This window comes from Manihot esculenta, chromosome 18 (genome assembly GCF_001659605.2).
Source record: "Manihot esculenta cultivar AM560-2 chromosome 18, M.esculenta_v8, whole genome shotgun sequence".
Taxonomy (NCBI): Eukaryota; Viridiplantae; Streptophyta; class Magnoliopsida; order Malpighiales; family Euphorbiaceae; genus Manihot; species Manihot esculenta.
The window spans coordinates 25,334,426-25,348,302 of NC_035178.2; positions in this window are offsets into that span (position 1 = coordinate 25,334,426).

Below are 13,877 nucleotides of genomic sequence, written 5' to 3' on the forward strand. Positions count from 1 at the left end.
TACAATAATAGCTATCATGCTAGCATAGGGATGGCTCCATATGAAGCTTTGTATGGAAGGAAGTGCAGGTCACCTGTCTGTTGGGAGGAAGTTGGAGAAAGGGCCTTAGCAAGGCCTGAGCTAGTAGAGATCACCAGCAGAGTAGTGCCCATAATCAGAGATAGGATCAAAACTGCTGTGAGCAGGCAAAAGAGCTATACAGATGTCCGCAGGAAGCATGTGGAGTTTCAGGAGGGAGATTTGGTATTGCTCAAGGTGTCTCCTATGAAAGGGGTGATTTGGTTTGGGAAGAAAGGTAAGTTAGCTCTACGGTACATTGGACCCTTTGAGATCTTGCAAAAGGTTGGGAATGTATCATACAAGTTGGACTTACCTGCTTCAATGGAGAGAATCCATCCGGTTTTCCATGTTTCCATGTTACGGAAGTTCGTGTCAGATTCGGGCAAGGTTCTTAGTGAGCTTGATGTGGAGATCCTTAGAGATCTCACCTATGTTGAGCAGCTAGTACGGATCCTAGACACCCAGATCAGAAAGCTAAGAAACAAGGAAATCCCGATGGTGAAAGTCCTTTGGAATCACCACAACATAAAAGAGTGTACCTGGGAGACACGGGAGTCTATGCTCCAGCAATATCCTTATCTCTTCTAAGGTGAGTGTTATGTATTTTGTATGTATGTTTATGTTTTATGCTATGTATGCTTGTTTGGTGAACATTCGGGAATGAATGTTCTTAAGGGGGGGAGAATGTAATACCCGGCTAGACTCCGGTATCGGAATTCCTACCGTCTGGTGGAATCTCGAATGTCGGAAACCTCTAGAAGGGTAAAAACATGCTTTTATAAAATGTTTTCATGTATTTTATGGTTTTAAGTAAGAAAGAAATTGAGTTTTGAATGAAAAAGACCATAGAGGGAAATCCATGTTCGGCCGCCGAACATGCATGAGTTTTGGAGTCACCTTCGGCTTCCGAAGGTGGCCTGGCCAGCCACCTATAAAAGGCCCTATGGCCGAAAATGGGCGAGCTTTCTCCCCTATTTTCGGTCAATAGTGAGTCCATGCCCTCCCATGGTTGGTTTCAATGATTTCCTTTAAATCTTTCAAGTTTTGACAAGCTTTCATCTTGTTTTGAAGATTTTTGAGTTAAAAACGGAGTTTTGGAACTTGGAGATCCAAGGAGCTTGATTTCTCCCATCTCTAAGTTAGGGATCGCCTCCCCTCTCGATCTTCAAGAGGTAAGCTCGGATCCTACCTTTCTTGTATGTTTTGTAAAAGTTTTGAGGGGTTTTCAGAGGGTTGATGCATGTTTTAGAGTAAATGCTTAATGTTAGGGTTAATGTTGAGTTATGGGTAATGTATATTGTTTGAGTTGCTATATGTGTTTGTGTTGGGGTTTAGGAAAGTTTGCGACCCCTATATACTTGGTGGTATGTGTATGCATGTTGTAGAATAGCTAAATGCATGTTTGGAAAGTTTGGGAGGCATAAATACATTGTAGAGGCTAAGTTCTGCCACTTTGGAAGAACTCAGGTTCGGCAGCCGAAGGCACTTTCGGCCGCCGAACCTGCCTGTGGTGGCATGCTTTGGCTGCCGAACCCTGCCCCCAAAAGTTAGACTTTCGGCTCTAGATGGGAGTTTCAGCCGCCGAACCTGCCGCCGAACATGCATGAGTTTCGGATATGGAGAGAACTTTCGGCCGCCGAAGGTGCCCTGTTCAGCCTTCGTTTGCATGTTTTCTATGATTTTTTTAAGGTGTTTTAGGGGGTTTTTGGGGAATAGTTTAAAGTTATATTAGTGTATGTTTGGTCCCTCATTTTGAGTCCACCTGTGTAGGTTCGAACCCGAGGAACCGAGGCCCCCAGCAGTGAACTAGCTGCTTTAGAGTCAGCCTGAGGTGAGTAGAATGGATCTTTATGTTTCAAAGCAGATGAATTTCGAGCAAGTTCATGCATCACGAATGCCATGATATATATACTAGGTTGTTTGCATTAGAATTCACGAATATGTTGCATTGCATAATATAATGTTGATGTGGATGGGTGTTGAATGATCCATTAGCCCTCGTATGATGACATGATATGATATGATATGGTATGGTATGTAAGACCAGTGAGGCCCATTCTACGCCCCTGGCACATTGGAATGTTATGTTATGTTATGTAAGAGAAAGACCAGTGAGGCCCATTCTACGCCCCTGGCACTATTGGAATGTGTAGAGGGCTATTGGTGACAAGTCGATCCTTGATGTGATTTGTTTGTGTTGTGATGCATTTCATGAAAGCATGAATTTTAATATAATGTTTTTACTATTCTGCTCACTGGGCTCTAGTAGCTCACCCCATTCCCTTAACCCCCAGGTTTATAGGTACGGGATAGACCAGGAAGTCAACAAGAGTAAAGGAGTCATGTTTTAAGTAATAGTTAGATGTGGACATGTATTGTAAAATGTTATAATGTGATGTAATGTAAAGAATTGTATTGAGGATAGAATTGTGCTTAGCCCTAGTGTCTGTTAATCCCTTTTTGGTACATTATCTTTTAATGAAATGTTTTATTGATGTTTATGTAAGCCAAACTTAATGTATGATATGTTGCCCCATTGGAGCATTTGATGAGGGCTCCAGTGTGGGGTTTTATGTTTATGAGTTTGTGCATGCACAGGTTAAGCTTGGTAAATGAAAGAAAAAGTTTAAAGTTTTATGTGTATGTATGATCATGTATGGGATTTAACAGGTATACAGGATGTATGTTAGGCTTGCTACGGGTCCCGGTAGCCTTATGCCGATCTGGATCCTAGCGCTGATAGCGGTCCAGTTTTCGAGTCGTTACAAAAGAGCTATGACATGTTGCAGCCCGGACTTCCATCTTACAACATTTCCATCTTACAATATTTCCACCAACAATGAATACATACCCTGACACTGACCTCCTTTTATCTAAATCAGCTGCATAATCAAAATCACAAAAACCTCTAACCTTCTGACTTGATTCCCTAACATAATTGAGTTTCAGCTTCTGAGTTCCTCTAATATACCTGAGTACCCATTTCATAGCATTCCAGTGATCTCTTTCTTGTTTGCTCATGAACATACTAATGACTTTGACTAGATAAGGCAAATCTGGCCTTGTTCCAACCCCCCCCCCCTAAAAAATATCTTGGGTTACTGTCTCTATAAGTGACGCTTCATGAAGTCTCTAGAAAAATAAAACCCATCTGGAATATTCATGGAGAAACAGAACACTACATGGCTTCGCCCCGTGTTTCGAAGTGATCTTTACCATGGGCATGCTTCACCCCGTGCTTCTTTCTGTTTCTGCTTGGCAGGGCGTCCAGGCTTTCGGGCATTTTGAGCTTCCGCGTACTCCGAGCTTCTGGGCAACTTTGCCTTCCTTGTGAGCATCCCGGGCACTTTAGCCCCTTCCTGAGCTTCTTAGGCGACTCTTGCCCCTCCGAGCTCCTAGCCACTCCCTAGCCTCTCAAAGCTCCTGGATGCTCTTGCCTCAGCCTCACATCCACATGATACTCCACCTTTTGGTAACTCATCCCTCCAACTGCTCATTTTGTCAACAGCTCTCGCCTGCTCCGCAACTCATCCTGCTTGGCTTGGCAAGTCGTCCTAACCAATCCGACCTCAGTAGACCAGCTCGTTCACCAGACTCCAAAACCTTGCCCCGCCTATAAATTTGCCATGACTTCTTGGTTCTTCTATTTCAATCCTTTCTGCAGATGTGAAGGCAAAAGCCACAGTCTTTGCCTCATTATATCTTAAAGGAGGTTTGATGTCTCTTCTACCTCTATCCCTTGCAAGCATATAATCACTAAGATCCTCTTGCTCGAAATCCACCTCTTCCTCTAACCTTTGTCCCGATTCTACATCTTCAGTGTTCTTGGATTCATCGTTTGAAGAGATGTCCTTCTCTTTAGGTCCGGAAGAACTCTCGATTATTCCTTAAGGAACTCCACCTTGATCTTTAGTCCACTTACTATTCTTGATTTGCACAGTATGAACTGGAAGAGTAACAATCTCCTTTCCCAAGATTTTCCCTGTAACCTCTTCCTCTTTCTCTTCCTGCACGTCCTTGAACAATTGTTCTTCATTGAATCTAACATCTCTTCTAATGACACACTTCTTCTCCTCCAACAACTAGATCCCATAACCTTTGATTCCTTGAGGATATCCAATGAATATCCCCTTTCTTGCTCTTGGCAATAGTTTACCTTAATCTGTATGGATGTAAGCCACACAACCAAACCTCTTCAAGTGTGAATAGGAAGGCTCAGTCCCTGACCACATCTGTTATAGAACATTCAAAAATTTTTATATTATGCTTATCAAACTTTATAGCACGTAACTAATATTTATATTGGAGCATTTGATAAGGGCTCTAAGTACATGATTATGTTTTATGATATTTTTATTCATATGTTGAGTTTGATCAATGATGAAAATGTTTTCATGCATGTTTGAGATCACAATGGGATTTTATCAGGTATATAGTATATATGTTAGGCTTACTATGAGTTGCGATAACCTTAAGTCAATTTGAATCTAGTGCTAGTAGTGGGCTAATTGTGGGGTCATTACAATATCTTTTCAAAGTGCTTGCTTTGATTGGAAAGTGAGCCAAGTAGTTAATCTTGTTGTGTTAATTTCAACAGCTTATACTCCACTCAAAAGACCATAAAGGATTGCAAAGTAGCAGAATTATTGTCAGAGAACCCAAAAGAACTAATGGAAGAGGTAGAAACTGGATTTCTAAACAAAGGTTAAGGGTAGAGGTTCAAGGAAGGAAAATGAGCTGTAATGGTGTTGTAACCAAAGTGGAGGAGAATCAAGGATGGAAAATGAGCTTCAATGGTGCTGTAACCAAAGTGGAGGAGGAATTATAGTACTGGGCCCAATAGGGAGCAGTTACTAGTTGCAAAAAAGGTTGTTTTTTCATATAACCAATTATATAGCCGAGTATAAAGTGTGCATCTATGGAATGAAAGCACTCATTATGGTGGGAACTAGGAAAGTAGAGATAATAGGAGACTCCATGTTGGTAATTTCTCATATAACCAATTATATAACCGAGTATAAAGTGTGCATCTATGGAATGAAAGCACTCATTATGGTGGGAACTAGGAAAGTAGAGATAATAGGAGACTCCATGTTGGTAATTTCTCAATTGCAAGGGGAATAGGAAATTTAGAAGGATAAGCTGAAGCCTTACTTTTAATATGATAAGTAGTTGCTCCAAAACTTTGAGGAAGTGGAATTGAGGCATGTAAATTGAATACAAAACGAGTTAAACAGATGCTTTGAAAACTCTCTTGTCCCTATGAGAAAATAGTGAGAGGACGATGATGCATTCCATTGTGCTTATGAGAAGTAGAGTTCTATCTTATGAGGAACCTATTTTAGCTCACCTGAAGGTGGAAGATGATAAGTGTTACAGTTATCTCGTGAGCAAGCAAATAAGTTGAGTTATGCATTGATCATTACTTCTTTTTATACAAAGAAAGCTAATTGGCATGTTGAGCTGTTAAAAGCTAAGTTGTGTAGTTAATCGGTTACAAACTAACCATAACAAACTAACTAATTTAGCTAACTTAAATATTGACTATTACAAAATAAGCCTTTTTAACTATTCTTTCTCTTTATGCTCCCCTCAAGTTGAACATATAGATTACTTATATTTAACTTTTTCAAGAGAAATCTGAACTGTGTAGGGTGCAGAGCTTTGGTAAAAAAATCTGCTATATGTTATTTTGTGTTCAAATATTGTGGTTGAACAATACAAAGCATTATCTTTTCCCTTACGAAATAGCAGTCAATTTCTATATGCTTGATCCTTTCATGGAAAACAGGATTCTTTGAAATGTGTAATGCAGACATGCTACCAGTGAACAATGTTACTGGTTTAGGAACTTATATGCTGAAGTCTTTTAAGAGAGCAATTAACCAAGGAAAATCTGCAACTGTTGCTACCATTGACTTGCATTATGCTTTAGCTGAACTTTTTAATATTGTACGTTGTTTCTTTGATTTCCAACTAACTAAAGAATTACCAAGAAAGATATAAAACCTAGTTAATGACCTCCTTATTTCTTGACATCCTACCTAGTCACTGTCTGAAGAAGCAATGATTTTGAGTTCTGAAAAAGAGGAAAGGAATAGCCCTTGACCTAGTGTGCCTTTCAGGTATCTAAGTACCTTGTATGCAGCATCCAAATGAGATTGAGTGGATCTATCCATGAATTATGATAGCACATTCACTCCATAAGCTATATTAGGTTTGGTTAGGAAATATACATGAGCTTCCCAATTAATTGTCTATAAATGCTTAGGTTTCTAAGTAAATCATTATCTTCATGTGTCAACTTGGTATTAACTTCCATTGGTATTGAACTAGGCTTTGCTCTAAGAACTCCAAATTCTTCTAACATATCTGGAACAAACTTCTTTTGTGTGATGGCAATGCCTTGAGAAGGCCTGGCAATCTCAAGACCAAGGATGTACTGGAGTTTGCCCAAATCTCTTAATTTGAATTGAGAACTCAGAGACTTCTTGAACTGTTCTATCAATTGTCTGCTTTTGCTTGCAATCATGATATCATCTACATAAACCAAAACATCAATGAATATAACCTTAGTGTGTTTAGTGAATAAAGAATAGTCAGATTTTTACTAAGTGAACCCTTCCTGTAATAGACATTCTGTAAACTTAAGCTTCCACTGCCTTTCAGCCTATCTCAAGCCATATAGAGACTTATGAAGTGTAATACCCGGCTAAGCTCTGGCGTCGAAATTCCAACTGTAATACCCGGCCAGATTCAGACATCGGAATTTCTACCGTCCGGTGGAATTCGAGGATGTCAGAGGTTTCTAGAAGGTTAAGAGAAGGTTTTCTAAAATGTTTGCGAGTGTTTTAAAGGTTTAGAATGGAAAAGGATTGAGTTTTGAAGAGAAAAGGCCAAGGAGGCATGTTGCCATGTTCGGCCGCCGAAAGTCCCTTAGATTCGGCCCCCGAAACTCCATGTTCGGCCGCCGAACGTTGCATGGTTTTGCATGCAGGTTTGGCCACCGAAGCTGAGGCGGTCAGTCGCCTATAAAGAACCCTCAGTCGGTGAAATGGATCAGATTAGCTTCCTTTTCATTTCCAGAGGTGAGTTCTTGTTCCCCTTGGATGGTTTTCATGGTTTTTCATCAAATCTTTTAAAGTTAAACAAGTTTTAAGTAAGTTTTATGTGTTTTTGAAGAGTTTGAAAGCTTGGAGAAGTTTGGAGCTTGGATCTCCATATCTTTGAGTTTGGATCATACCAGCCTTTGTTCTTCAAGAGGTAAGTGTTGATCCATGGTTTTTATGATGTTTGAGATGAGTTTTATGAAGGGAAAAGGGAGTTATGCATGAGTTGTGCATATTAGGGTTTATGGACCCTTTATGCTTTATGTTCGTTTGATGAGTTGTTTGTTGGAGTTTAAGTTGTCTTAAGCTCCTATATGCTTGTTGTGATGGGATATAGAGGAGTTAGAGAGGTTGGATGCATGTTGGGAAGGATTGGAGGGACTGGAAGGCGTGTTTATGCACGAAGCTGAGTTCTGGATGAACTCAGGTTCGGCAGCCGAAGAAGGATTCGGCCGCCGAACATGCCCGACTTTCGTCTCTGGAGGAGACATTCGGCCGCCGAAGGTGCTGCCGAAGGTGCCCTGTCCAGCCTTCCTTTGCTTGTTTTGCATGCATGTTTTGAGGTATTCTAGAGGGGTTTTGGGGAGTTGTTTATCAGTTGCATAGAGGATGTTTGGTGCCTCATTTGCATCCTCCATTGTAGGATTGGACCCAAGGAACCGAGGTGTTTAGCAGTAGTAGCTGCTTCAGAGTTAGAGGTAGCCCAGAGTTAGCCAAGCAGTGGCTACAGGTGAGTGGAACTAAACTTTATATTTTAAATTTAGAAATGACACGCTTCTAGCATGATCCATGCATCATAAAATGCCATGTTTTTGTATTAGGTTGTGTTGCATTCGATTCACGAATATGATGCATTGCATAAGATGATATTTGTATGGATGAATGTTGGATGATCCTTAGCCCTTGATAGGGATCAGATATAGAGTTATGGCATGTGGTAGCCATACCAGGTCGCTCCTGGATAGTCCAGGTCGCTCTTGGTACTATGAGTTAGACAGACAGTCTGTCAGATCAGAGATAAGAGTAGTCCAGGTGAGGCCTAATCGCCCCTGGCACAGTTGGACATGTTATGAGATGAGTTACTTCAGAGTAGTCCAGGTGAGGCCTAATCGCCCCTGGCACAATTGGACATACTACTATGTATGTAGAGGGCTCTGGTGACAAGTTCATCCTTGAGATGATATGTTTGTGATGTGACGCATTTCATGAAAGCATGTAATTAATGAACTATTTTACTGTACCTTCTCACTGGGCTGTAGTAGCTCATCCCACTCCCTTAACCCCAGTTTTGCAGGTTCTGAGATAGCTATAGGAAGTCAAAGTCAGCAAGAGTACAGAGGAAAGTTATGCATGAATGTATGGTTGTAATAGTATAGTGGACATGATATAATGAAAAGCTTAGTTGTAATGTAATGTATAGCTATGTACTGTCATATACTGGATAGACTTGTGCTTTCCTTAGTGTCTTTGCTGTCGTGTGATGTATGATTAATCCCTTTGTACATGAATCCTGTTTTACGTTTCTTGATGAGAAATGTGTGAGTTAGGCTTAATGTATGGCTTTGATGAGATACCAGTGGGATGTGTTACAGATTAAAAGGGTTTCAATCCCTTGAACCACAGCATATAGTAGTCCCTGGTATAGGCCCTGAGGGCCATTTCAGATTGCCATATCTGAGTATCTGAGTAGTAGTAGTTAAGCCTACAGAGTTATACAGAATTGTTGAGTAGTTTTGTATCATGTATGGGGATTTATCAGGTACATAGAGAGTACAGTCGGCTTGCTACGGGTCCCGGCGGCCTTAAGCCGATCTGGATCCTAGTGCCAGTGATGGTTCAGACCGTTACAGAGGGGTACCGGTTTCCGGGTCGTTACAGATTGGTATCAGAGCATAGGGCCTCAAAAGTACGATGCGTTGAGCAAAGATGCTCAAGGACTAGAGATATCCCACATCGGAAAGAGGTGTTGTCTTGTATAGGAGGGAAGCACAATAGGTAAAATCATGTCCACTAGGATAGGATGTGGATTCCTGTCTTGCATGATGATGTGAAATGCCATTATGAGCTGCATGTGCATTATTGATATGTTTGATATGTGCTGAGGATTCATGTGTTCTCACATGGATCATTTGATGATATTTTTGTATGATGTTGTGCTTTTCAGAGGCAGGATGAGAGGAACTCGTCGATCTGCTAGATTGACTGGAGCTCCGCCGGAGAATGAGGACATGGATGTCCATCTCCCCATTCTTCAAAGGGCAACATCAGATAGGTTACGCAGAGAAGGTACATCAAGGGACCCTAGAAGGTCTGTTGATGAGAGTAGAAGGGGAGTCGTTCAGAGTGGTATGTCAGGGAATATGAGAGAAGTAGAGGAGGATGAGCAGAGCAGAGATGGTAGTTTTGGCACGAGTAGGTTAGGAAGAGATATGGGTGAGTCCCAAGCAGGCACTCAGGCCTCGAGATTTGTTCCACCTCAGTATCCACCCTACCCGTGGGGGGCAGAGTACCTGATGGGTGGTACATCGGAGTTTCCTAGGTATAACCCATATCCCACCTTAATGCCTTATCCTCCTTTTTACCCGCCATATCCACAGTATACCATGTTTCCACCCTTCTTTGGTTATCCAAGTTCCGCAAACCCTACCCCAGGGAATGTTGTACCTCCTCCACCACCAGTAGAACCAGTAACCCCAGTTGTCCAAACACCCAAGCCTAGGTCATCTGGAGGAAGTGAGGTACAGATAAGAGACTATTTGAGGTTGGATGTTCCCAAGTTTGAACCAGGAGATGACCCTTTTGAGTATCTCATAACGGTCAAGATGATAACTGATGAGTTGGGAGCCAGTGAGAGTAGAGCCATTCAGATGGCAGGGTGTACATTGAAGTGTAAGAAGGCAAGGGAATGGTTTACCCATTATGTAGACCCGAGGGTAGAAAGCTTATCCTGGGAGCAGTTTGCTCATGCGTTTGTAGGATGGGTTTTACCAGATAGGTCAAGGGAGAGTTTCCATGATATAGTAGATATGGCACAAAAGAGGGAAGTTAGTGCCAAACTTGCAGGGACAAGTGATGTTAATCTCTCCCCTCTGCACGAGGCTGGTACAGAAAGGAAGAAGGGAGGCAGAGGCCTCAGGAGATCAAAGAAGAATAAGTTCTGGAAGCAGATAAAGTCTGGTCTGGGAATCAATCGAGCTCTGGTTTGAACAACTCCAAATGTCTGAGGTGCGGTAGGCCGCACAAGGGAGTCTGTCTAGTAGGAACAACAATATGTTTCAGGTGCGGACAGGAGGGGCACATAGCACGTAAGTGTTCCACCACGACTTTGAGACCACAGTCCCAGCAGACAGCCTCAGACAGAGTGGCTCAGCCAGGAGCTCTAGCCATGGCGCAGGGCAGAGGCAGAGGGAGCGAGATCACTCCTTCTTCCACAGGTTCCCCAGGTGAAGGTGCATCAGTGTCAGCACGGATCTTCGCTTTGACGCAGCAGGAGGCTGACACATCGGACATGGCGGTGACAGGTACTTTTCACTTCCATATGTTTTGATGTGTCTGCTATTAGAGACTCTGATGTTTCGGTTTCCTTAATGCTTTGAGAGCCATAGAGAGTAGGGGGTTTGATAGCTTCTGGGATTAGAATGTCCTCTTTGGGTCAATAGACTCAAGTGTGATGCATCAGCGGCAGAGTCAGTCTGCCAGTAGAGGTTAGTGCGAGTTGTGAGTAGGTGCCTTCCAGCTGACCTAGTGGTTCTAGAGTGACTGTTTGATGTCATTCTAGGGGTGGATGGGCTAGCTACTCATAGTACTGCCTTAGCTAGCAGAGACAGAGTAGTCAGGCTTAGAGATCAGGATGGATCACAGGTAGTTTGTTGAGGGGACAGTGTAGAGAGGCCTGGAGTTTGATATTAGCCCTATAGGCTCTTAAGCTGTTCAGGAGAGGTTTCAGAGGTTTCTTGCTTGTGTCAGAGAGTATAGCAGTTAGTTAAATCAGGAGGGGAACCAGTTTTAGTGTCTGCAGCCAGAGAAAAGTTTTAGATATTGACCCAGACAAGTCATCAGGTTTACCACCTGCTAAAAGAATAGAGTGAGAACTAAGAGTGGTGTCTAGACCTAGAACCATTCCAGCATAGTGCGATAGATAGTAAAAGCCAAATGAGTAGTAGCTAGTGGTTAGTGAGCCAGAAAGATGCTCGAGAGTGTTGCTATGAGATGCTATGGCCTTGGATTTTATCCAAGTATAGGGAGAGTGATCTCTCATCTCCGAGTGCAGCCCTCAAGGATAAGAAATAAGTTAGAGAATAGAGTAAGAAATAGAAGAGTAAGAAAAGAATAAAAGTAAGTGAAATAGAGCAAGGAAAAGAGAAGAGTAAGTAAACTAGAATAGAACAGAGAAAGAAAAGAGTAAGAATAAGTGTAAGTTCAGAAAGAGATTTCAGTTTAATTTGGGATTAGGTGGTAATTGAGGCAGAGGAAAGGGTTAGCCTTTCCATTAGTAAGTTCCCGAGAGAAGTTCCGTTAGCTTTAGCTCGGATCTTCACCCTGACTCAGTCGGAAGCTATCACATCGAACACAGTGACGTCAAGTATGTTCACTTGTGGATGTTCGGATGTATATGCTGTTTGTTTTGAACCCGAGTGTTTCCATTTCCTTGTTGCTTAGTGAGCTGTTGATGGAGTGGGTTGGATGACTTCTAGGCTTAGAGTGTTTTCTCTAGATTAGTGGACCCGAGTATGATCCATCTGAGGCAGAGAGTTTGTAGTGAGTAGATGCTATCCAGCTGACCTTATGGTTCTAGAGTTGACTATTTGATGTCATTCTAGGGCGGATTGGCTACTAACTCATTGTACTACCTGTGTCTGTAGAGACAAGGTAGGAGAGTTCAGAGTGCTGGATGGATCAGAGATAGTCCTTGGAAGGGACAGAGTACAGGTGCCTAGAGGTTTGAGGTCAGCCCAGCAGGCTCATAGGTACACAGGAAAGGTTATCAGAGGGTTCTAGCTCTTGTGAGCAAGTTTCGTAGTCAGATCAGGGAATTAGCCTCAATGCCCGTAGTTAGTGAGTCCTAGATGTGTTTCCTAGACGAGCTGTCAGGTTTACCATCTGTCAGGGAGTCAGAGTTTGGAATAGAAGTGGTGTCCGGACGCGGAACCATTTCTTTCCTTCTACCCTACAGGATGGCACCTGTAGAGAGAGAGCATAATCAAAGTATGATAGAGAAGCTTCGTAGAGAAAGGTTATATCCGACCTAGTACCTCACCCTAGAATGTTCCAGTGTCGGTGTGAGAAACGAAGGATGAAACCTTGAGATTGTGTAACGACTGTGACCAGTTGAACAAAATCACTACCAAGGACAGGTGTTCCCACGCAGGATTAATGATCTGTGGAGACAGCGAGTAGGAGCTGTGTATCCTCCACGATAGATCTAAGAGTTGGGAACTAGATGTTGCGAGTTAGAGAGAGAGTTAAAGAAAATAAAAACCAGTATAGTAAAGAAGAAGAAAGGCGGGCAAGGATCAGAGTGCGCAGTAAAAGCGTAGAATAGTTTAGAAAAACAGAGAAGCATGCCCATTATCTACTAAGTGGTGTAGATTTTAAGAGAACACGACATAGAGGCCAAGTTCTGTAATATGAGTTCTATTTCGGGGCATGTCCGTATGAATTGTGATGTGTCACAATACGATTTCTAAAGTAGGTAGACAGTTAAAGCTATAGGCAAGGCATCTCGCATTTCCTTAGAGTTATTGCTCCTCTGACCGGGTTGAGTAAAGAAAAGCAAAGATTAGTGTAACCAGAGTAGTGTGAATAAAGCCGAGAAGAGTCAAAGAGAAAGGAAGATCAGTAGTCAGATGAAAGATTCAAATCAGTTGTTGTGTACTGACAGTAGTGATAAGTAGGGAAAAGTCAATAGAGTCAGGAAGCGTAGACAACCCGGGAGTTTTACTCCAGTGGTATCCGTGTCTCTTCTCAGAGGAAGGTGTTAGGCTTTCCTTAATTGCTTGTGTGCATGTATGTTTATTGTTGTTTTAAACATTCGAGGACGAATGTTCTTAAAGGGGGGAAGAATGTAATACCCGGCCAGATTCAGACATCGAAATTTCTACCGTCCGGTGGAATTCGAGGATGTCAGAGGTTTCTAGAAGGTTAAGAGAAGGTTTTCTAAAATGTTTACGAGTGTTTTAAAGGTTTAGAATGGAAAAGGATTGAGTTTTGAAGAGAAAAGGCCAAGGAGGCATGTTGCCATGTTCGGCCGCCGAAGGTAATGTTCGGCCGCCGAAAGTCCCTTAGATTCGGCCCCCAAAACTCCATGTTCGGCCGTCGAACGTTGCATGGTTTTGCATGCAGGTTTGGCCGCCGAAGCTGAGGCGGTCAGTCACCTATAAAGAACCCTCAGTCGGTGAAATGGATCAGATTAGCTTCCTTTTCATTTCCAGAGGTGAGTTCTTGTTCCCCTTGGATGGTTTTCATGGTTTTTCATCAAATCTTTCAAAGTTAAACAAGTTTTAAGTAAGTTTTATGTGTTTTTGAAGAGTTTGAAAGTTTGGAGAAGTTTGGAGCTTGGATCTCCATATCTTTGAGTTTGGATCATACCAGCCTTTGTTCTTCAAGAGGTAAGTGTCGATCCATGGTTTTTATGATGTTTGAGATGAGTTTTATGAAGGGAAAAGGGAGTTATGCATGAGTTGTGCATATTAGGGTTTATGGACCCTT